The 22,426-nt window shown below is 45.0% G+C and overlaps 1 protein-coding gene across 3 annotated transcripts in view; it reads right to left on the reverse strand.

The window, feature by feature from the left end:
- LOC126188292 (juvenile hormone esterase-like) overlaps positions 1–18,884 on the reverse strand; it is a 546,097-nt gene extending 527,213 nt beyond the window's left edge. For all 3 annotated transcript variants that reach the window (XM_049929880.1, XM_049929879.1, XM_049929878.1), the window contains exon 1: positions 18,813–18,884. The gene's annotated coding sequence lies outside the window, so the exon portion shown is untranslated. The remainder of the gene's footprint in view (positions 1–18,812) is intronic.
- Positions 18,885–22,426: the final 3,542 nt, after the last annotated feature.

The raw sequence follows: 22,426 nt of genomic DNA on the forward strand, positions 1-22,426 counted from the left end.
ACACATAATGTAAATGTCAGAGGCACCTCGAAAGTGCGAGAAGGATCACCCAAACGAATGCTCTGCAAACACTACATTCCATTGCATTTCATCCTCTTCACATTTCGCTGCACCTACAGCTTCGTGACAATGACTTTCAAAATTGATCACAGTTCTCTGAATGTTGTCTGCTAAAAGTGCAAAGTGGTGCAGCATATTCATGCAAAATTTTGTTTAAGGATGAAACATCGTTTACAAAGCATGGGCAAGTCAATCTTCGCAGTATGCACTAATCTTAAGTTGAAAATACACGCTGACTCAAAGGCGTGGATAAAAACAACGCTCTTGGTCTTAGTTTGGTGCCTGTTTTTTAATGATCCTATTTTATTGATGGGTATCTAAATATATTCGAGTATCTTTAGTTCCTCAGGTATGCTTCTGCCGCAGTTATTGCAAAACAACCCATTGGACATAGGACAATCAGTGTGAAAGCCACATAACAGATGTCCCTCGCATTCGATACATGTAATGAGAGACCCACTTAAGAGAACATTTGGAGAGTATCGTTTAGGAAACGCAAAATGGTCTGCATACACGCCAAACTTAACACTTTTATATTTTTCTCTGCGACGAAAATTAAGAAATTAAGAGAAGAGATCTATTAGGCTATACCGACGACTCTCCAAGGCAGTAAATGTCTTTTAACATGGTCTGTGCAGCCATTAACTCCTTATGAAATTCAGCGTGCAGTATTGTTTCTCCAGAGTTACTTTACAGCAAGTAGCAATGCTCACCGTCAACATTTTGACCACTTAGTATGACATCCGTGATAATAAATGCGCGAACCATACCTGAGTTACGAGCTTACACAGAATTGACGTAGATTGAAGCGCCAAAGAAACTAGTATAGGCATGCGTATTCACATACAGAGATATGTAAACAGGCAGAATACGGCGCTGCGGTCGGCTACGTTTATACACTCCTGGAAATTGAAATAAGAACACCGTGAATTCATTGTCCCAGGAAGGGGAAACTTTATTGACACATTCCTGGGGTCAGATACATCACATGATCACACTGACAGAACCACAGGCACATAGACACACGCAACAGAGCATGCACAATGTCGGCACTAGTACAGTGTATATCCACCTTTCGCAGCAATGCAGGCTGCTATTCTCCCATGGAGACGATCGTAGAGATGCTGGATGTAGTCCTGTGGAACGGCTTGCCATGCCATTTCCACCTGGCGACTCAGTTGGACCAGCGTTCGTGCTGGACGTGCAGACAGCGTGAGACGACGCTTCATCCAGTCCCAAACATGCTCAATGGGGGACAGATCCGGAGATCTTGCTGGCCAGGGTAGTTGACTTACACCTTCTAGAGCACGTTGGGTGGCACGGGATACATGCGGACGTGCATTGTCCTGTTGGAACAGCAAGTTCCCTTGCCGGTCTAGGAATGGTAGAACGATGGGTTCGATGACGGTTTGGATGTACCGTGCACTATTCAGTGTCCCCTCGACGATCACCAGTGGTGTACGGCCAGTGTAGGAGATCGCTCCCCACACCATGATGCCGGGTGATGGCCCTGTGTGCCTCGGTCGTATGCAGTCCTGATTGTGGCGCTCACCTGCACGGCGCCAAACACGCATACGACCATCATTGGCACCAAGGCAGAAGCGACTCTCATCGCTGAAGACGACACGTTTCCATTCGTCCCTCCATTCACGCCTGTCGCGACACCACTGGAGGCGGGCTGCACGATGTTGGGGCGTGAGCGGAAGACGGCCTAACGGTGTGCGGGACCGTAGCCCAGCTTCATGGAGACGGTTGCGAATGGTCCTCGCCGATACCCCAGGAGCAACAGTGTCCCTAATTTGCTGGGAAGTGGCGGTGCGGTCCCCTACGGCACTGCGTAGGATCCTACGGTCTTGGCGTGCATCCGTGCGTCGCTGCGGTCCAGTCCCAGGTCGACGGGCACGTGCACCTTCCGCCGACCACTGGCGACAACATCGATGTACTGTGGAGACCTCACGCCCCACGTGTTGAGCAATTCGGCGGTACGTCCACCCGGCCTCCCGCATGCCCACTATACGCCCTCGCTCAAAGTCCGTCAACTGCACATACGGTTCACGTCCACGCTGTCGCGGCGTGCTACCAGTGTTAAAGACTGCGAAGGAGCTCCGTATGCCACGGCAAACTGGCTGACACTGACGGCGGCGGTGCACAAATGCTGCGCAGCTAGCGCCATTCGACGGCCAACACCGCGGTTCCTGGTGTGTCCGCTGTGCCGTGCGTGTGATCATTGCTTGTACAGCCCTCTCGCAGTGTCCGGAGCAAGTATGGTGGGTCTGACACACCGGTGTCAATGTGTTCTTTTTTCCATTTCCAGGAGTGTATAAGACAACAAGTGTCGGGCGCAGTTGTTAGATCGGTTACTGCTGCTACAATGGAAGCTTATCAAGAGTTAAGTGAGTCTGAACGTGGTGTTATAGTCCGGCTCGAGCGATGGGACACAGCATCTCTGAGGTAGCCATGAAGTGGGGATTTTCCCGTACGACAATTCCAAGAGTGTACCGTGAATATCAGGAATCCGGCAAAACATCAAATCTCCGACATTGCTGCGGCCAGAAAAAGAGGAATGGGACCAACGAGATTGAAGAGAATCGTTCAGCGTGACAGAAGTGCAACCCTTCCGCAGATAGATGGAGATTTCAGTGCTGGACGATCAACAAGTATCAGCGTGCCAACCATTCAACGAAACATCATCGATATGGGCTTTCGGAGCCGAAGGCCCGCTCATGCACCCTTGATGACTGCACGACACAAAGCTTTATGCCTCACCTGCGCCCGTCAACACCGACATTGCACTGTTGATGCCTGGAAACATATTACCTGGTCGGATGAGTCTCGTTTCAAATTGTATCGAGTGGACGGATGTGTACGGGTATAAATCCGTGGACCCTGCATGTCAGCAGGAGACTGTTCAAGCTGGTGTAGGCTCTGTAATGGTGTGGGGCGCGTGCAGTTGGAGTGATATGCAACCCATGATACGTGTAGATACGATTCTGACAAGGAACACGTTTGTAAGCATCCTGTCTGACCACCTGCATCCATTCATGTCTATTGTGCATTCTGACGGACTTGGGCAATTCCAGCAGAACATGCGGCACCCCACACGTCCAGAATTACTACAGAGTGGCTCCAGGAACACTCTTCTGAGTGAAAGTACTTCTGCTGGCCACCAAACTCCCCAGACATGACCATTATAGAGCATATCTGGGATGCCTTGCAACGTGCCCCCTCGTACCCTTGCGGATTTATGGACAGCACTGCAGGATTCACAGTGTCAGTTGCCTCCAGCACTACTTCAGACATTAACTGAGTCCATGCCACGTCGTGCTGCAGCACTTCTGCGCACTCGCGGGGGCCCTACACGATATTAGGCAGGTGTGCCAGTTTCTTTGGCTCTTCAGTTTAAAAGGGCAGACGTTCGAGGAACTTGTTCTCCTTACGGCGGGACAGTGATTTCTGGCGCTGTTCTTGATACTATTCGATCAAGTCCCATACATTTTTTGTCGTTGAAGTTCTCTTGGAAGCTTTTTTCAAATGCCACAGAAACAAGTACGTAGTTCCTTTAGAAAAAAGCAGTGTCGGTGTCGTAATTAGGCAACTATCAACGATAAAAATTACTTGAGAATGTAGGAATTTAACCATGTTGTCTACTACAACTTGGCGAAAACCACAACTCGATATATTTACACATTCCGAATATATGTGGGGTGGCCTGTCTTAGCTGCCTCACCCTGCATGTCCAGTGTTTTCAGGTACATGAAATACGTGTACTTTATTTCCTATTTTATGAGCATAATTCCCACTTGTGAATCTTTTTGACGGATTAAAACTGTCTGACAGGATAGAATTCGAAACCGGAAACTTTTCTTTGGCAAGCAGTGCTCTTACCGACTGAGATACTCAATAAAGCCTTCACAGTTTCGGTTCTGCCATTAACTCTCAACTACCTTCCAATTTTCCCAAAAGCTATCTCGTGTGCCTTGCTGACTAGCACTTCTGGAAGAAAGGATACTGTGGAGAAATGGCTTAACCGCAGCCTTGGGGTAGTTTCCAGCATATGTTTCTTTGCTGAGACATAAGTTCTGTTGCTCCCTTACGTAAATGCTACACTGCGAAGTCGACAAAGTTTTATGATATGCGATATTACTATTATCCCAACGTTTGGATTTTTCTTTTTCCATTCTTTGTGTCGATATTAAACGCTGACAAACTTCATCAACGAAATGCGTTTCAAAGGATTTACGTTTTACGACTTTTAATGGTGTTTTTGACAAGAATGAATCCTGTTAAAGCACCTGGCACGTCAGTTTAATATTTCGTACTTGTGTACAAAAGGTAAAGAACTCGATTCACATCGAACCTACCTGATTCTCTTTTCTGTCACTGTGCTGATTACTCATATTAGGAGATTGTTATCGAGTGTGGGATGGCTGTGTCTCCCTTGCCGAGTTCCTGTACAGCAGCCACTTCCCTAATGGCTGCGAGTCGGCAGAAAGTCTCGCGTGTCTCCGTGATACACGGTTCGCTCTTCTGCTCTATCTTCAGCTGCGTCCATCCCATTACCTCCATCCGATACTGCGACTGTTTTTCGCCCCACGGACTCTCCAGGTCACGGAAGAGAACAGGAAGAACATTCTTCGCAGAAAATGGGCAAATTTTAGTGTCAGAGTTGGTTCTGGTTACCGACGGCGAAGTAATCCGAACAATTATTATGGCAAAATTGTTTCTGGTATGTCTTAAAAATGAAAGAATGGAAATGATTGGAGAAGGACGGTCATAGCTTCATCATTAAGCGAGTCAACGTGTGGACTCACGTGCTACCAGGAGTGGTGCGCCTTTTGAAATGTGTTAGCGTTTGCTGTCGAGTACATCTACCAGTAATTTACAGCATGTCAGAAGTCGGCAATAATAGACTTCTGGCCAATTCACAATCGTTTCGCAGTCACTGGAAAAAATACTGCAACTACACTACTGGCCATTAAAATTGCTACACCAAGAAGAAATGCAGATGATAAACGGGTATTCATTGGACAAATACACTCCTGGAAATTGAAATAAGAACACCGTGATTTCATTGTCCCAGGAAGGGGAAACTTTATTGACACATTCCTGGGGTCAGATACATCACATGATCACACTGACAGAACCACAGGCACATAGACACAGGCAACAGAGCATGCACAATGTCGGCACTAGTACAGTGTATATCCACCTTTCGCAGCAATACAGGCTGCTATTCTCCCATGGAGACGATCGTAGAGATGCTGGATGTAGTCCTGTGGAACGGCTTGCCATGCCATTTCCACCTGGCGCCTCAGTTGGACCAGCGTTCGTGCTGGACGTGCAGGCCGCGTGAGACGACGCTTCATCCAGTCCCAAACATGCTCAATGGGGGACAGATCCGGAGATCTTGCTGGCCAGGGTAGTTGACTTACACCTTCTAGAGCACGTTGGGTGGCACGGGATACATGCGGACGTGCATTGTCCTGTTGGAACAGCAAGTTCCCTTGCCGGTCTAGGAATGGTAGAACGATGGGTTCGATGACGGTTTGGATGTACCGTGCACTATTCAGTGTCCCCTCGACGATCACCAGTGGTGTACGGCCAGTGTAGGAGATCGCTCCCCACACCATGATGCCGGGTGTTGGCCCTGTGTGCCTCGGTCGTATGCAGTCCTGATTGTGGCGCTCACCTGCACGGCGCCAAACACGCATACGACCATCACTGGCACCAAGGCAGAAGCGACTCTCATCGCTGAAGACGACACGTCTCCATTCGTCCCTCCATTCACGCCTGTCGCGACACCACTGGAGGCGGGCTGCACGATGTTGGGGCGTGAGCGGAAGACGGCCTAACGGTGTGCGGGACCGTAGCCCAGCTTCATGGAGACGGTTGCGAATGGTCCTCGCCGATACCCCAGGAGCAACAGTGTCCCTAATTTGCTGGGAAGTGGCGGTGCGGTCCCCTACGGCACTGCGTAGGATCCTACGGTCTTGGCGTGCATCCGTGCGTCGCTGCGGTCCGGTCCCAGGTCGACGGGCACGTGCACCTTCCGCCGACCACTGGCGACAACATCGATGTACTGTGGAGACCTCACGCCCCACGTGTTGAGCAATTCGGCGGTACGTCCACCCGGCCTCCCGCATGCCCACTATACGCCCTCGCTCAAAGTCCGTCAACTGCACATACGGTTCACGTCCACGCTGTCGCGGCATGCTACCAGTGTTAAAGACTGCGATGGAGCTCCGTATGCCACGGCAAACTGGCTGAAACTGATGGCGGCGGTGCACAAATGCTGCGCAGCTAGCGCCATTCGACGGGCAACACCGCGGTTCCTGGTGTGTCCGCTGTGCCGTGCGTGTGATCATTGCTTGTACAACCCTCTCGCAGTGTCCGGAGCAAGTATGGTGGGTCTGACACACCAGTGTCAATGTGTTCTTTTTTCCATTTCCAGGAGTGTATATTACACTAGAACTGACATGTCATTACATTTTCACACACTTTTGGTGCACAGATCCTGAGAAATCAGTACCCAGGGCAACCACCTCTGCCCATAATAACGGCCTTGATACGTCTGGGCATTGAGTCAAACAGAGCTTGGATGTACAGGTACAGCTGTGACTGGCGTATTGTGACGAGCCAGCTGCTCGGCCGCCATTGACCAGACGTTTTCAGTTGGTGAGAGATCTGGAGAATGTGCTGGCCAGGGCAGAAAGGGCCGTACAGGGCCTGCAACATGCGGTCGTGCATTATCCTGCTCAAATGCAGGGTTTCGCAAGGATCGAATGAAGGGTAGAGCCACGGGTCGTAACACATCTGAAATGTAACGTACACTGTTCAAAGTGCCGTCAATGCGAACGAGAGGTGACCGAGACGTGTAACCAATGGCACCCCATACCATCAAGCCGGGTGATACGCAAGTATGGCGATGACGAATACACGCTTCCAATATGCGTTTACCGCCATGTCGCCAAACACGGATGCGACCATCATGATGCTGTAAACAGAACCCGGTTTCATCCGAAAAAAATGACGTTTTGCTATTCGTGCACCCAGGTTCGTCGTTGAGTACACCATCGCAGGCGCTCCTGTCTGTGATGCAGCGTCAAGGGTAACCGCAGCCACGGTCTCCGAGCTGATAGTCCTTGCTGCTGCAAACGTCGTCGAACTGTTCGTGTAGATGGTTGTTGTCTTGCAAACGTCCCCATCAGATGACTCACGGATCGAGACGTGGCTGCACGATCCGTTACAGCCATGCGGATAAGATGCCTGTCATCTCGACTGCTAGTGAAACGAGGCCGTTGGGAGCCAGCACGGCGTTCCGTATTACCCTCCTGAACCACCGATTCCATATTGTGCTAACAGTCATTGGATCTCGACCAACGCGAGCAGCAATGCCGCGATATGATAAACCGCAATCGCGATAGGTTACAATCTGACCTTTACCAAAGTCGAAACGTGATGGTACGCATTTCTCCTCCTTACACGAGGCATCACAACAACGTTTCACCCGGAAACGCCGGTCAACTGCTGTTTGTGTATGAGAAGTCGGTTGGAAACTTTCCTCATGTCAGCACGTTGTAGGTGCCGCCAGCAGCGTTTATCACAGCATCTTCTTCCTGTCGGTTAAATTTCGCGTCTGTAGCACGTCATCTTCGTGGTGTAGCAATCTTAATGGCCAGTAGTGTATTATCAGTTATCAGACAGCAGAACTGGAAACAAATCGTGGTATTTATCAAGTCCTTGTTAAAAACTATACACAGAAATAGTGTCATAAAATAACTAACAAGATCGAACAACTCTTTCTTTTCTCTTTTCCTTTGTGTGTGTGTGTGTGTGTGTGTGTGTGTGTGTGTGTTTTCTGCTGCGTATCCAAGGTTGTCTGATAGTGTAACTGAGCATGTTGTAAGAGGTGCCTCATAATAATGTAAAGATGAAACAAAACTGACAATGGTGGCAACATATTGCGTAATGACAGTGTCTCTCTTCAAGCTAGAACCGCCATAACTTCTCCGGGTGGTACGCAATCAGTTAAGCAGCAGGAGTGCTCTGGCGAGATGAGAGATCCTCGCCAACGTTGAGCGCTACATGAAATTTGTAGGAAAGTAGATGTCGTATTCTCCTATGAAGTTTATTAAACTATTGTTCTTTTGACTAAGAGTTTGAAATTTCTTCATAAATGAGTTATTTATCGGTAAGGCTTTAGCTCATCGGCATAAGCAAAGGAGAAGGTTCAAATGGTTCAAATGGCTCTGAGCACTATGGGACTTAACTTCTGAGGTCATCAGTTCCCTAGAACTTAGAACTACTTAAACCTACTAACCTGACATCAAACACATCCATGCCCGAGGCAGGATTCGAACCTGCGACCGTAGCGGTCGCGCGGTTCCAGACTGTATCGCCTAGAACCGCTCGGCCACTCCGGCCGGCAAAGGAGAAGGGATCAGCCCTGTTTTTGTTGGTGTAACCGTCCTGTCAGTTGCTCGAAACAGCTTCGAGAATCATCGAGCTTAAACTGGACAGCTTCACTGAGATATATATCCAGTATCTGCGTAATAGGATTCGGGACTGTGCCGTGGTTCTCCACGTTTGCAGCCACCAACGCAACTGAGAGACACTGTTAATATTTTGCCAGTAACGTGCTGTTGCGCAGTGCCTTACGTTACTATAGCCTTCCAGAACAGCTACACTGAGATTTGAAGAGGCGAAACGTCCTCACAGACTGCATCACAGAGTCCATAAAAATATTACAAAAGCATTTTGTGGACTTCTCAAGTTGTCACAGATGAAAATTCGTAATAGTAGTGTTTTAGTCAAGCTATAGTTTCAGTCAAGGAAAATTTAGAAAACCGGCATTTGAGGCCGATTGCAGAACGATCCCACTGCTGCCAACGAACATATCACGTAAGGGCCATACGAGAGGAAATGACTGGTAGTGGTACAAAGAACTCTGCGCCTTGCACCGTACGGCAGTTTGCGGAGTATGTATGCAGGTGTTTGTGTAAAAACTACTTCTTCCAGATCTCTTTGAGGACGTAGAAAGGTCGTTGGTAGGGCAGAACGGTATTAGCAGAAATTCAAGCACCACAGCACACGGGTTCTGCCGGTCAAACGATGTGGCATAGTATGAAATTTTCACTCTACAGCGGAGTGAGCAGTATTATGAAACTTACTGGCAGATTAAAACTGTGTGTCGGACCGAGACTCGAACTCGGGACCTTTGCCTTTCACGGGCAAGTGCTCTACCAACTGAGCTACCCGAGTTCGTGTCTCGATCCGGCACACAGTTTTAATCTGCCAGGAAGTTTCGTATCAGCGCACACTCCGCTGTAGAGTGAAAATTTCATTCTTGAAACATTCTCCAGGCTGTGGCTAAGCCACGTCTCCGCAGTGTCCTTTCTTCCAGGAGTGCTAGTTCTGCATGGTTCGCAGGAGAGCTTCTTTAAAGTTTGGAAGGTAGGAGACGAGGTACTGGCGGAAGTAAAGCTGTGAGGAGGGGGCGTGAGTCGTGCTTGGGTGGCTCAGTTGGTAGAGCACTTACCCGCGAAAGGCAAAGCTCCCGAGTTGATGTGGCATAGTCTTTAAAACAGTAGAGTTCCATTCGGTAGACCTAGCTTCAGTTCTCCTAATGGCCATCAGGATTTTCCTTCCCTTGGTTTTGCTAAACTGCCTAAGGCAGGTTTAAGTGTGGATCTTCTGAGAGTACACGACCGAAAGCCTTCCCCACCCAAACCAGGTTTGGGCTCTGTCTCTGACGACTACGACTTCCTTATTATCTCATGTTCTTTGTTACCAGTCGAAGATGGGTAATGGCGCGGTCCTTGTTAGTGCAATCAATGGCGCTTAATGTGTCTAAATTTATTAATTTCGAACCGAAACATATTGGCCCATCATTTGTAATCTTTAACCGAACGATCACCGCTCTGGTTACATTGTCATGCATTCTGGAACAACGGTTTTCAAACCCCGTTGGGCCATCTCGATTAAGATTAACTGTGGTTCACCAAAGATGTCGCAGGCAAGTGATGGGTGTTTTATGTCAACAGGGGCGAGGCCGATTGCTCCGCCCCTTCCTCTGAACCCAAGCAGACGCTCGTTTCTTACGATTCGTACCGGCAATTAGCAATTAAAGTGCAGCTACTTACGGAGGTCCATTGTGGGCTGTAATTATCTCATGGGAGGGGAAACTTAACAAATATTCTAATGCATTAATGCAGAACCGATTTAAGCTAGAAAAAAATTAGTTCCAATTTTTGACACCAGGTGAAATCTGGCGCTGAGAATGCAAGAAAGATGTATAGTAATGTTTCCATATATGTTGTATTAGGAACGACACGTGTGCAGAAAAGATAAAACAAGTGAGATAGGGATAACGTTGATTTTATTATTAACCGCCGTTTACACAATTCGTTCAATATGAGTGCCAGAGACGTCTGCAAGCCGCTACACAGCGCCAGGTTTGCACCTGGTAGCCAGAATTGGAACTAATTTCTTTCCCAGCGTAATTCGATTCCGCATTAACGCAATATCATGTCTTGCATGTTTCGCTGACGTACGGTAATTATAGCCCATTGTGGAACTCCGTGAGTAGCTGCACTTTAATTATACACCATGTGATCAAAAGTATCCAGACACCACCGAAAACAGATTTTACATATTAGGTGCATTGTACTGCCACCTAATGCCAGGTACTCCATATCAGCGACCTCAGTAGTCATTAGACATCGCGAGAGAGAGCAGAATGGGGCGCTCTGCAGAACTCACGGACCTCGAACGTTGTCCACTGTTTGCGATGTGGTATTGAAGTGGAAACGTGATGGGACACGTAAACACGAAAGCGTACAGGCCGACCTCGTCTGTTGACTGACGGAGACCGCCGACAGTTGAAGAGAGTACAGACCATCACACAGGAATTCCAAATTGCATCAGGATCCACTGCAAGTACTATGACAGTTAGGCGGGAGGTGAGAAAACCTGGATTTCATGGTCGAGCGGCTGCTCGTAAGCTACACATCACGCCGGTAAATGCCAAACGACGCCTCGCCTGATTTAAGGAGCGTAAACATTGGACGATTGAAGAGTGAAAAAACGTTGTGTGGAGTGACGAATCACGGTACACAATGTGGCGATCCGACGGCAGAGTGTGGGTATGGCGAATTCCTGGTGATCGTCATCTGCCAGCGTGTATAGTGCCAACAGTAAAATTCGGAGACGGTTGTGTTATGGTGTGCTCGTGTTTTTCATGGAGGAGACTTGCACTCCTTGTTGTTTTGCTTGGCACTATCGCAGCACAGGCCTACATTGATGTTTTAAGCACCTTCTTGCTTCCCACTGTTGAAGAGAAATTCGGGCATGGCGACTGCATCTTTCAACACGATCGAGCACCTGTTCATAATGGACGGCCTGTGGCGGAGTGGTTACACGGCAATAACATCCCTGTAATGGACTGGCCTGCAAAGAGTCGTGACATGAATCCTATAGTATAGCGTTGAAATGTTTTGGAACGCCGACTTCGTGCCAGGGCTCGCCGACGGACATCGATACCTCTCCTCAGTGCAGCACTCCGTGAAGAATGGGCTGCCATTCCCCAAGAAACCTTCGAGCACCTGATTGAACGTATGCCTGCGAGAGTGGAAACTATCATCAAGGCTTAGGGTGGACCAAATTGAATTGCAGCATTACCTACGGAGGGCGCTTCGAACTTGTAAGTCATTTTCAGTCAGGTGTCCGGATACTCTTGATCACATAGTGTAACTACCCGGTACGTCGTCATGATAGAGAGATCTAGCGTTCCTCCCTCTCCCTCCGGTAAGTTGAAATTCTTTTTTTAATCAGTCTTCTGACTGGTTCGTTTGACGCTTCCCGCCAGAATTTCTTCTCCTGTGTCAGCCCCTTCACTTCACAAGCGGAATGGTCCATAGGTCGTTGTCTGCCACAGACGAATCTTCACAGGGTGAAAATAAAGGAACACACATCTTGGCTTAGCTGCCATCTCTCAATAGTTTCCGAGAATACGATGGCTCAAGTTTCAGTGCCACTTCACCAGTATGGTCGTGCAGTGTAGGGATAAGTGAATTGGTAGCGTAGTGGTTAAGGGTACAGTTTCAAATTATTGCGTCCCCTGTTCGAACGCAGACTTACGTTTGCTTTCCTTGTCTTCCGTTATTGAGAAAGTACGTGGCATTATTAGTTTTTGTGGCATAGTGAAATATAGTGGAACAAAGACACGAAAACAAGACTTTCTAATATTATTAAAAATATATTTTGTCATCCAAACTCTTCTACAATCTTATATCGTTAATAGTAACTGAAAATAAAGAACATCTAACTTCTAGTATTTCATTTTTTCCCTTTGATTTGTACTTTTATAATTCAAGGGACTCAGTGAATTTCCCATGGCGATATCTATCACGCCGGCCGGTGTGGCCGAGCGGTTCTAGGCGCTTCAGTCTGGAACCGCGCGACCGCTACGGTCGCAGGTTCGAATCCTGCCTCGGGCATGGATGTGTGTGATGTCCTTAGGTTAGTTAGGTTTAAGTAGTTTTAAGTTCTAGGGGACTGATGACCTCAGATGTTAAGTCCCATAGTGCTCAGAGCCATTTCAACCATTTTGATATCTATCACAAAAACACATAAAGTATAAAAATTCAGACATAACGAGCAACGTGCGAAGGCAACATATGCTGCAGTCACATTTTTTATTGTATCATTAGGAAAAGCAACTTCGTTAACTTTGCTAAATAGCTCGCGATCAGGGAATAATGTCGCAACAGACTACTACACAAATAGAAGGATTTTCTCGAAAGCTGGAGCCTGCAACTGATGATCGGTCAAGGCGTGTGTTTTGATAGCATCACTTCCACTTGTGATTTCCCTTTGATGTGCGACGAGTATAGAGCACTTCAGTAATCAGCGACTGTATTTTTTCATCTGTAGGTAAAATTATATGTCGCAGGGCTGACAGAATCGGGTACACTTTAGCAGAGTTTCGTTTAATGAACAGGTCAGTGTTCCTATTCCAATAACAAACAACCCACCATATAAGGAATCTGAAGGGTTAGAACTTACATATTTTTCATTTTGAATTGCTGTCAATAGTATAAGATTAACTAACGTTTGTGACACCTCTGTTTTTAATAAGATTAGAAATACTTACTTCTTTTCTCAATAATTCTATTGAATTTCACGACGTCGCAGATAGTATTGAGGTCACATACTTCCCCAACAAAAGATAAAATAGACACAGAACCAGAGAGAGAGAGAGAATAAAAAGAACGTAACGTTGGATTCGAACTCCGGGCGCTAAAATTTGAAGTTGTACACCTATGCTTGCACTGAGACAGCAAAGTAGTAAGATGACACTGAAACTTTAACTTTTATTTTCGCAGAAACTGTTGAGTATTGGCACCTAAGGCAAAGCAGATGTGTTATTATTTTCTCCCTTCTTCCGAACTAGTCTTGGGCGCATTGCCAAGGCTCGCGCGGTTCCCCCTATCGGAGGTTCGAGTCCTCCCTCGGGCATGTATGTGTGTTGTCCTTGGCGTAAGTTAGTTTAGGTTAGATTAAGTAGTGTGTAAGCCTAGGGACCCATGATCTCAGCAGTTTCGTCCCACAGGAACTTACCACCGCCACCAGCACCACCATCTTCCGAACTGCTAAGTTTCGTCTGTCAGAGAGAGAGGTATGGAGAGTTCACCTTGTCACAAGAGCTTTTGAACCAAATGCCCTCGATTATTTGTTGGATATATTCCAACCTCTTTATTCCATTAGAGCATTGGTCTCCAAACTTCCTAAGATAATTATCCCTGGGTGTAATCAGATGTTAGGTAATATAATTGCGTAGGTAGTACCTGGGGGCGCGAGGACGGTCTGCCACCGTTCAGCACTGACATATCAAACTCTTAAAATTAAACTCTGAAAATTGGCTTGAGCAGCTAGCTCGGTAGCCCACACGCAATGGAAATACACTGAAGAACCAAAGAAACTGGTAAACCTGCCTAATATCGTGTAGGACCCCAGTGAGCACACAGAAGTACCATAACACGACGTGGCATGGACTCGACTAATGTCTGAAGTAGTGCTGGAGGGAACTGACAACATGAATCGTGCACGGCTGTCCATAAATCCGTAATATTACGAGGGGGTGGAGATCTCTTCTGAACAGCACGTTGCAAGGCATCCCAGATATGTTCAATAATGTTCTTGTCTCGGGAGTTTGGTGGCCAGCGGAAGTGTTTAAATCCCGAAGAGTGTTCCTGGAACCACTATGTAGCAATTCTGCACCTGTGGGATGTCAAATTGTCCTGCTGGAATTGCCCAAGTCCGCCGGAATGCGCAATGGACACGAAGAAATGCAGCTAATCAGTCAGGATGCTTACATACGTGGCCTCTCTACTTGACTGCGCTCTTCACACTACATTTCCCGGGTCGATGGTTGTCCTGTTGGTTACATTAACGGCCATCGAGTTTGAAATCGTAGAACTTTAAACCGGCAACTATCCCCCAGAATCCTTGTAATGAAGACTTGGAATATCTTTGGTTTAACAAACGAAAGAAAATTAGAATACAAATACATGCCACACTAACGTCTAGTGCTGGTCGAAAAACGTAGTCAGTAATATTATTCAAATAATTACAAAAACTTACTTTATGACCTTTTTAATGAACAAGTCGTATATCTTAGTAGACATTTTAACAAATATTTATCTTGTTTACCAATATTGGCGTCAACATTCACTATACAGGGCGGTCATAAAAAGTCTGAAAAAGTTGCAAAAGTGTTGCAGGGCAGGTTGCTCTGCGAAATAATTGCTAAACAAAGAATTCGATACGTTGCGTCGTTTCCGAGTTAATTAGCATTGAAGTTACCCAATTTGGCCGCCGCGCGCCACTTCAAACCGCCCACCAGAGATGGTGTCGCCAAAGGTGTGCTTCGTTTGGTTTCCTAACACCGAACAAAAGAGAAATCAAAAAACTGGACATGGGTTACTAAACCCACTAAACGTTTGCAGTCATGTGAAGGCGTTGACTCATTGGTCTTCTCCCAAAGTTCGGCAGACGTTTTGGCTTTAGAGGGAGAAAAATTCTTTTGTCGATGCTGTTCAATGGGAATATTTAAAGACTTTGCTGTGGCTACTTATTCGCGGCCGGCCGCTGTGGCGCTTCAATCTGGAACCGCGGGACCGCTACGGTCGCAGGTTCGAATCCTGCCTCGGGCATGGATGTGTGTGATGTCCTTATGTTAGTTAGGTTTAAGTAATTCTAAGTTCTAGGGGACTAATGACCTCAGTTGTTAAGTCCCATAGTGCTCAGAGCCATTTGAACCATTTGAACTTATTCACGAATTTCAATACGCGAGACAGCACTCTTCAGGACTACAGTTACATATTTTCTCGAAGAATGCTAGAACATTTATCCAAGAAATTGCGATGGCAACATCCCAAACATGTCATATCCGTCACCGTATTTTATGTCATCAAAGTGTGTCTAGGCAACACCGACTGAAAGGAAGGCCTCGGCGCTTGTTCGTGACGTCACGTCAGCTAGGAACGGCGAACGCCAGGTCTGTTGCAGGCATAAACGCCTGGGCGTGCTTATCACTATAAATCTCTTATTTTTGGACAAAATGTTTGGTATTGTTTTGGATTCTGCAGTTTTATTTAGATGAAAGATTTTCTTACTATCGTAAAGCTACAAATGAAGATCATAGTTCTGTATTACTGAATCCTGTCGAAACAAACGTAGATCAATATGAGAAGATGCTTTGCCCCGTTGAAAGCTTCGGAAATTTTACATTCAAGTAACTATATTTACTTTATCCATTTTGCTATCGAAACTTACCCCAGCCCCCTTGCAATGAACTCGTTTCTTTTATTTATTTATTTTCGTTTGACATCGTCACTGGAAATGTGAACTAATTTACATGTGTAAATGTCCCACTGTTGCCAGTCATTAGATTACAGTTGTTTTCAACGAAAGGAATTCTAAACAGGAAAAAAATAGCTTCATACATCGAAAATACTGCTGAGCTTAAACTTTTTTAAACATGCACATTAGAAAAGATATATATTCCCCTCTTGCAACTGAAAGGAGAAACTTTATAAGATAAAAAAAATTTATTTGAAAAAACAAGTATCTCTCTTTTGCCTCTTCGTCTGTCCCCCACCCCCTCCACCAACGTGTACAATCGCAAGATATTTCATTAACATTCAGTGCTCCTCACCCCATAGTCAACCAAGATACCTAAAGAAGAGCACAAATATGTTCACAGTTTCTTGTAAAAGCAACCCAGTACAAACGTAACTTCCTCAGATTTACAAATAAGGTAAGGAAGCACGAATTCTGTTGCTGCTGGACCATGAAGTTGTTTTTGTATGTCAATCCTTAAAACAGGTGGAAATTTAACTTCAGGAGTACACTGTTCGTTAAGAAGTGTAATGAATTGCACAATTAATTGATTGCATAAATGTCTCAGAACAATGTGTGTTGGTCAGCTACCGCAAATAGTTTCACATTTTCCTCTGTCAGAGAGGGAGACACTACCCATTATGAGTATGCCTGCAACAGACCTGGCGTTCGCCGTGCCTAGCTGACGTGACGTCACGAACAAGCGCCGAGGCCTTCCTTTGAGTCGGTGTTGGTCTGGGGCACCTCTGTCGGTTTGGTGGTGTTGCCACATAGAGGAAAAGGTGCTGAACTAGGATTCTTCAGCACATAGCACCTACGTCACTATTAGTTATTTCTCTTTGCGGATGTTAGCAAACACTAATCGTTAGCAAATTTTTATTTACACTCTTGCGGTTTCCTCTTAGCAGTGCGACCATGGAACTTTGCATAATGGAAACAGCTTTTAATATTCTATGTTGACAGTACAGTTTTCTTGGATACTAACTATTTTAAAGGGTGATGCGGTCAGAGGAGGACAATTTGCAACTTTTCTATAGATTCGACTGTTTACATTTACAGCAAGCCTTCGTGTTTCTCAACCGTTCTCCCTAAATCGTTCGATTTTTAGTACAATTCGGTACACATTTGTGATAATCAGTTCTCTTGCAACGTTATCCATCGGCACACCTTGTTTCAACGTTCTAAACATCTGATTTCGTTAGTCCTCAGTAGAATACACAAATTTAGACGGGCAAAGATACAACGGCGGCGGCTAATAATACTGGAAGATTCGAGTTCAAGCAGTTTATAGCATTTCTGCATTTAGGAAAATATTTTCATGATGTTGATTAGAAATAATTTGTCATATTCTGTAATTATGAGGGATAAAGTACAGGGAACGAAAAATTATCTACAACTTGTTCAATAACCACACGGCAGTTATAAGAGGAAAAGGAAGTGAAAGGGACGAGAAGTTCAGAAAGAAGCGCGACAGGGTTCTCTCCATTCCTTACGTTACCTCGTCTGTACGTGGAGCAAGCAGTAAAAGAAACCAAGAAAAAGTCTGGGGAAGAAATAAAGGCCACGAAGAAGATTTGCCTATGATACTTCAATGCTAGAGAGATGGCAAAGGAGTTGGAAGAGCAATTGGACGGAATAGATATTGCCTTAAAGAGGGTATAACATCATCACCACGAACGTAAAACAAGATTGATTGAAATTTCTCATAATTAAAGATGGGAAGGAGCTATATGTATTTGCTCTTAAGAAACGTTTAATAGACAAGATGGCATTCAGTACTATTTGTTCCTGATGACTGGTTTCAACAGTTAAGACCGTTATCTACTGATCGTCAAAAAACTTTTTGTTGTATGTCCTGTACGGCATGTGTGATGCAATCATAATGGAACAGGGAGTACAACAAGCTTTTTTGAAGATCAGAAGATCACGGCCTTAACTGCTGAAACAGCTTGTCAGGATTATAGAATATTCAATGCTACCTTGGCTATTAAAAGTTTCTTTACAACAAGATTAATGGCTCTAGTGGAATTAAACCGGATTATTCTGGGAGGATTAGTTTAGGAAATAGTTGACGAATTTTGCTGTTTGAGCAGCAAAACAGCTGACTACGGCAGAAGTGGAGGGAGATATAAAATGTAAACTAGCATTAAGTATGTGAAGTTTGAAACCGGCGTGATGAACAGTAAGGACGAGTAGAGAGTAGAAGTGTTTGAAAAGTGGTATTAGAGAACAGTGCTGAAGATTAGATGATTAGATCTGATAACTAATTAAGAAGCACTGAATCGAGTTGGGGGATATATTTTTATGGCACAACTTCATCAGAAAAAGACACGGATGATAGCACACACCCTGAGCCATAAAAAAATAGTTAATTTGGTATTGGAGGGAAGTAGGGTAGGAGGCGGAAAGGTAGGCAAAAGTTGGACGAGACCAAGTATCGACTACAGTAACTAGGTCCACATGGGTGTAGGCTACAGTAGTTACCAAGAGATGGATAGACTTGCTCACGATAGATTGATTTCGTAAGAAGCATAAAACCAATATTCGGACTGAAGACTGCAACAATAACAAGAATTCAAGCGATTGTGACTATGTTATTTTGATCCATTTAATAGTTACTATATAAGCTCTATTCGCTTCGCCAACGTTTACTAATTAGGGATAGCAGTCAAAAACCACTAGGGGCCTCCGAAAGCCCATCTAGTAATAATTAATCACTGCACTACATAAAATACTCAAAACTAGGCTACAGCGGCATCCTTTGTAGCAGTTGTCCTATGTCTTTGAACGCCACTGTATACGATGCAGAGAGAAATATTGAAGCGTGTGGCGTAGGGTGGGCGCCTTACCTCTGCGTGAGTGTGGTCGGCGGCCCAGCGATGTGTACGGGTCGCGGAGAGCACGGCGTCTGTAGCTGGACGGCGCTGCGACGCGTGTATAAGAGGTCACGGCTGCGGAGGGAGCAGGAGGGAGGGGGGGAGGGACCGCGGACCTAGCCCGCTCCCCTCACTAGCAGGACGCGCTCATGCGGAAATTATTATCGCCAATTTGAAGACTCATGTATTCGGGCGTTAAGGGACGCATGCGACTTTCTACGGTGGAAACATTTTGTCGACGTAGAGATACGCTTGAAATCTCGACCCAGAAGCTCATCTTTGGCGGGAAATGATCCTAATGACTGAGCTGTCCGTCACTGCAGCTTTACTTCCGCCAGTAGCGTGGGTAGCTCCGTCTTCTAACACCCCTACCAAAACAAAGGTCAAAATTTAATAATGATTGTGGTGTTGCTCACGCTGCTAAATACTGCATTTTCGGGCAACAACATAGTTATTATGTGGCAGGTGTCATTAGAGCACAGTTAATAAAGTCATTTCATGTAATAATAAATAAACTAGGCACTCATCTTTTCGTGTTTCCCACGCAGGTCTCGTAAAACATGGCTCAATCGTCGAAAATCTAGGTGGTGATGATTCCAAGCTCGGATGCAAAGAGGCCTAGGTTTTATTTTGCTATATTCAAAAGTTTTACAGATGTGTTTCACAAACCATTCTTGAAGATTAAACCTTTGAAAGTTAGCACAATGGTGACGTAAAAAAGTAATCAGCACTCCGAATTTAAGTTACACTTCCTTTTTATTGCTTTTGTTGCAGTATCACGTAACACACAAAACATCACTTCAAAATACAAAAGATACTTGAAAACATCTTCCTCACTGTTAAAATTCACATTTTATAAGCTGACTACAATATGCGTCTTTCCAACATAACGTCCAAGACTTGACTCTCTAAAGGTCCGACTCTCTAACTAGCTAGCTAATAATCGCTTACGCGCCCAAAAATCAGAGTTACAAGTACGTCAAAGATCATAGTGAAAAAAGAAAGAATACACATAAGAATAATATCATTGCAACATAAACATATAGATGTATCAAAGTTGTTGTTGTTGTTGTGGTCTTCAGTCCTGAGACTGGTGTGATGCAGCTCTCCATGCTACCCTATCCTGTGCAAGTTTCTTCATCTCCCAGTACCTACTGCAACCTACAGCCTTCTGAATCTGCTTAGTGTATTCATCTCTTGGTCTCCCTCTACGATTTTTACCCTCCACGCTGCCCTCCAATGCTAAATTTGTGATCCCTTGATGCCTCAGAACATGTCCTACCAACCCGTCCCTTCTTTTCGTCAAGTTGTGCCACAAACTCCTCCCCAATTCTATTCAATACCTCCTCATTAGTTATGTGATCTACCCATCAGATCTTCAGCTTTCTTCTGTAGCACCACATTTCGAAAGCTTCTATTCTCTTCCTGTCCAAACTATTTATCGTCCATGTTTCACTTCCATACATGGCTTCACTCCATACAAATACTTTCAGAAACGACTTCCTGACACTTAAATCTATACTCTATGTTAACAAATTTCTCTTCTTCAGAAACACTTTCCTTGCCATGCCGTCAACATTTTATATCTTCTCTACTTCGACCATCATCAGTTATTTTGCTCCCCAAATAGCAAAAACTCCTTTACTACTTTAAGTGTCTCATTTACTAATCTAATTCCCTCAGCATCACCCGACTTAATTCGACTACATTCCATTATCCTCGTTTTTCTTTTGTTGATGTTCATCTTATATCCTCCTTTCAAGACAATGTCCATTCCGTTCAACTGCTCTTCCAAGTCCTTTGCTGTCTCTGACAGAATTACAATGTCATTGGCGAACCTCAAAGTTTTTATTTTTTCTCCATGGATTTTAATACCTACTCAATATTTTTCTTTTGTTTCCTTTACTACTTGCTCAATATACAGATCGAATAACATTGGGGAGTGGCTACAACCCTGTCTCACTCCCTTTCCAACCACTGCTTCCCTTTCATGTCCCTCGACTCTTATAACTGCCATCTGGTTTCTGTACAAATTGTAAATAGCCTTTCGCTCCCTGTATCTTACCCCTGCCACTTATAGAATTAGGAAGAGAGTATTCCAGTCAACGTTGTCAAAAGCTTTCTCTATGTCTACAAATGCTAGAAACGTAGGTTTGCCTTTCCTTAATCTTTCTTCTAAGATAAGTCGTAAGGTCAGTATTGCCTCATGTGTTCCAATATTACTACGGAATCCAAACTGATCTTCCCCGAGGTCCGCGTCTACCAGTTTTTCCATTCGCCTGTACAGTATTCGCGTTAGTATTTTGCACCTGTGACTTATTAAACTGATAGTTCGGTAATTTTCAGATCTGTGAACACCTGCTTTCTTTGGGATTGGAATTGTTGTATTCTTCTTGAAGTCTGAGGGTACTTCGCCTGTCTCATACATCTTCCTCATCAGACGGTAGAGTTTTGTCAGGACTGGCTCTCCCACGGCCGTCAGTAGTTCTAATGGAATGTTGTCTACTCCCGGGGTCATGTTTCGGCTCAGGTCTTTCAGTGCTCTGTCAAACTCTTCACGCAATATCGCATCTCCCATTTCATCTTCATCTACATTCTCTTCCATTTCTATAATATTGTCCTCAAGTACATCGCCCGTGTATAGACCCTCTATATACTCCTTCCACCTTTCTGCTTTCCCTTCTTTGCTTAGAACTGGGTTTCCATCTGAGCTCTTGATGTTCATACAAATGTTTCTCTTATCTCCAAAGGTCTCTTTAATTTTCCTGTAGGCAGTATCTATCTTACCCCTAGTGAGATAAGCCTCTACATCCTTACATTTGTCCTCTAGCCATCCCTGCTTAGCCATTTTGCACTTCCTGTCGATCTCATTTTTGAGACGTTTGTATTCTTTTTTGCCTGCTTCATTTACTGCATTTTTATATTTTCTCCTTTCATCAATTAAATTCAATATTTCTTCTGTTACCCAAGTATTTCTACTAGCCCTAGTCTTTTCACCTACTTGATCCTCTGCTGCCTTCACTACTTCATCTCTCAGAGCTAACCATTCTTCTTCTGCTGTATTTCTTTCCCCCACTGCTGTCAATTGTTCCCTTATGCTCTCCCTGAAACTCTGTACAATCTCTGGTTTAGTCAACTTATCCAGGTCCCATCTCCTTAAATTCTCACCTTTTTGCAGTTTCTTCAATTTTAATCTGCAGTTCATAACCAATAGATTGTGGTCAGAGTCTACATCTGCCCCTGGAAATGCCTTACAATTTAAAACCTGGTTCCTAAATCTCTGTCTTACCATTATATAATCTATCTGATACCTTTTAGTATCTCCGGGATTCTTCCATGTATACAACCTTCTTTTATGATTCTTGAACCAAGTGTTAGCTATGATTAAGTTATGCTCTGTGCAAAATTCTACCAGACGGCTTCCTCTTTCATTTCTTAGCCCCAATCCATATTCACCTACTGTGTTTCCTCTCCCTTTTCCTACACTCGAATTCCAGTCACCCATGACTATTAAATTTTTGTCTCCCTTCACTATCTGAATAATTTCTTTTATCTCATCATACATTTCATCAATTTCTTCATCATCT

Source organism: Schistocerca cancellata, chromosome 5, assembly GCF_023864275.1.
Source record: "Schistocerca cancellata isolate TAMUIC-IGC-003103 chromosome 5, iqSchCanc2.1, whole genome shotgun sequence".
Taxonomy (NCBI): domain Eukaryota; kingdom Metazoa; phylum Arthropoda; class Insecta; order Orthoptera; family Acrididae; genus Schistocerca; species Schistocerca cancellata.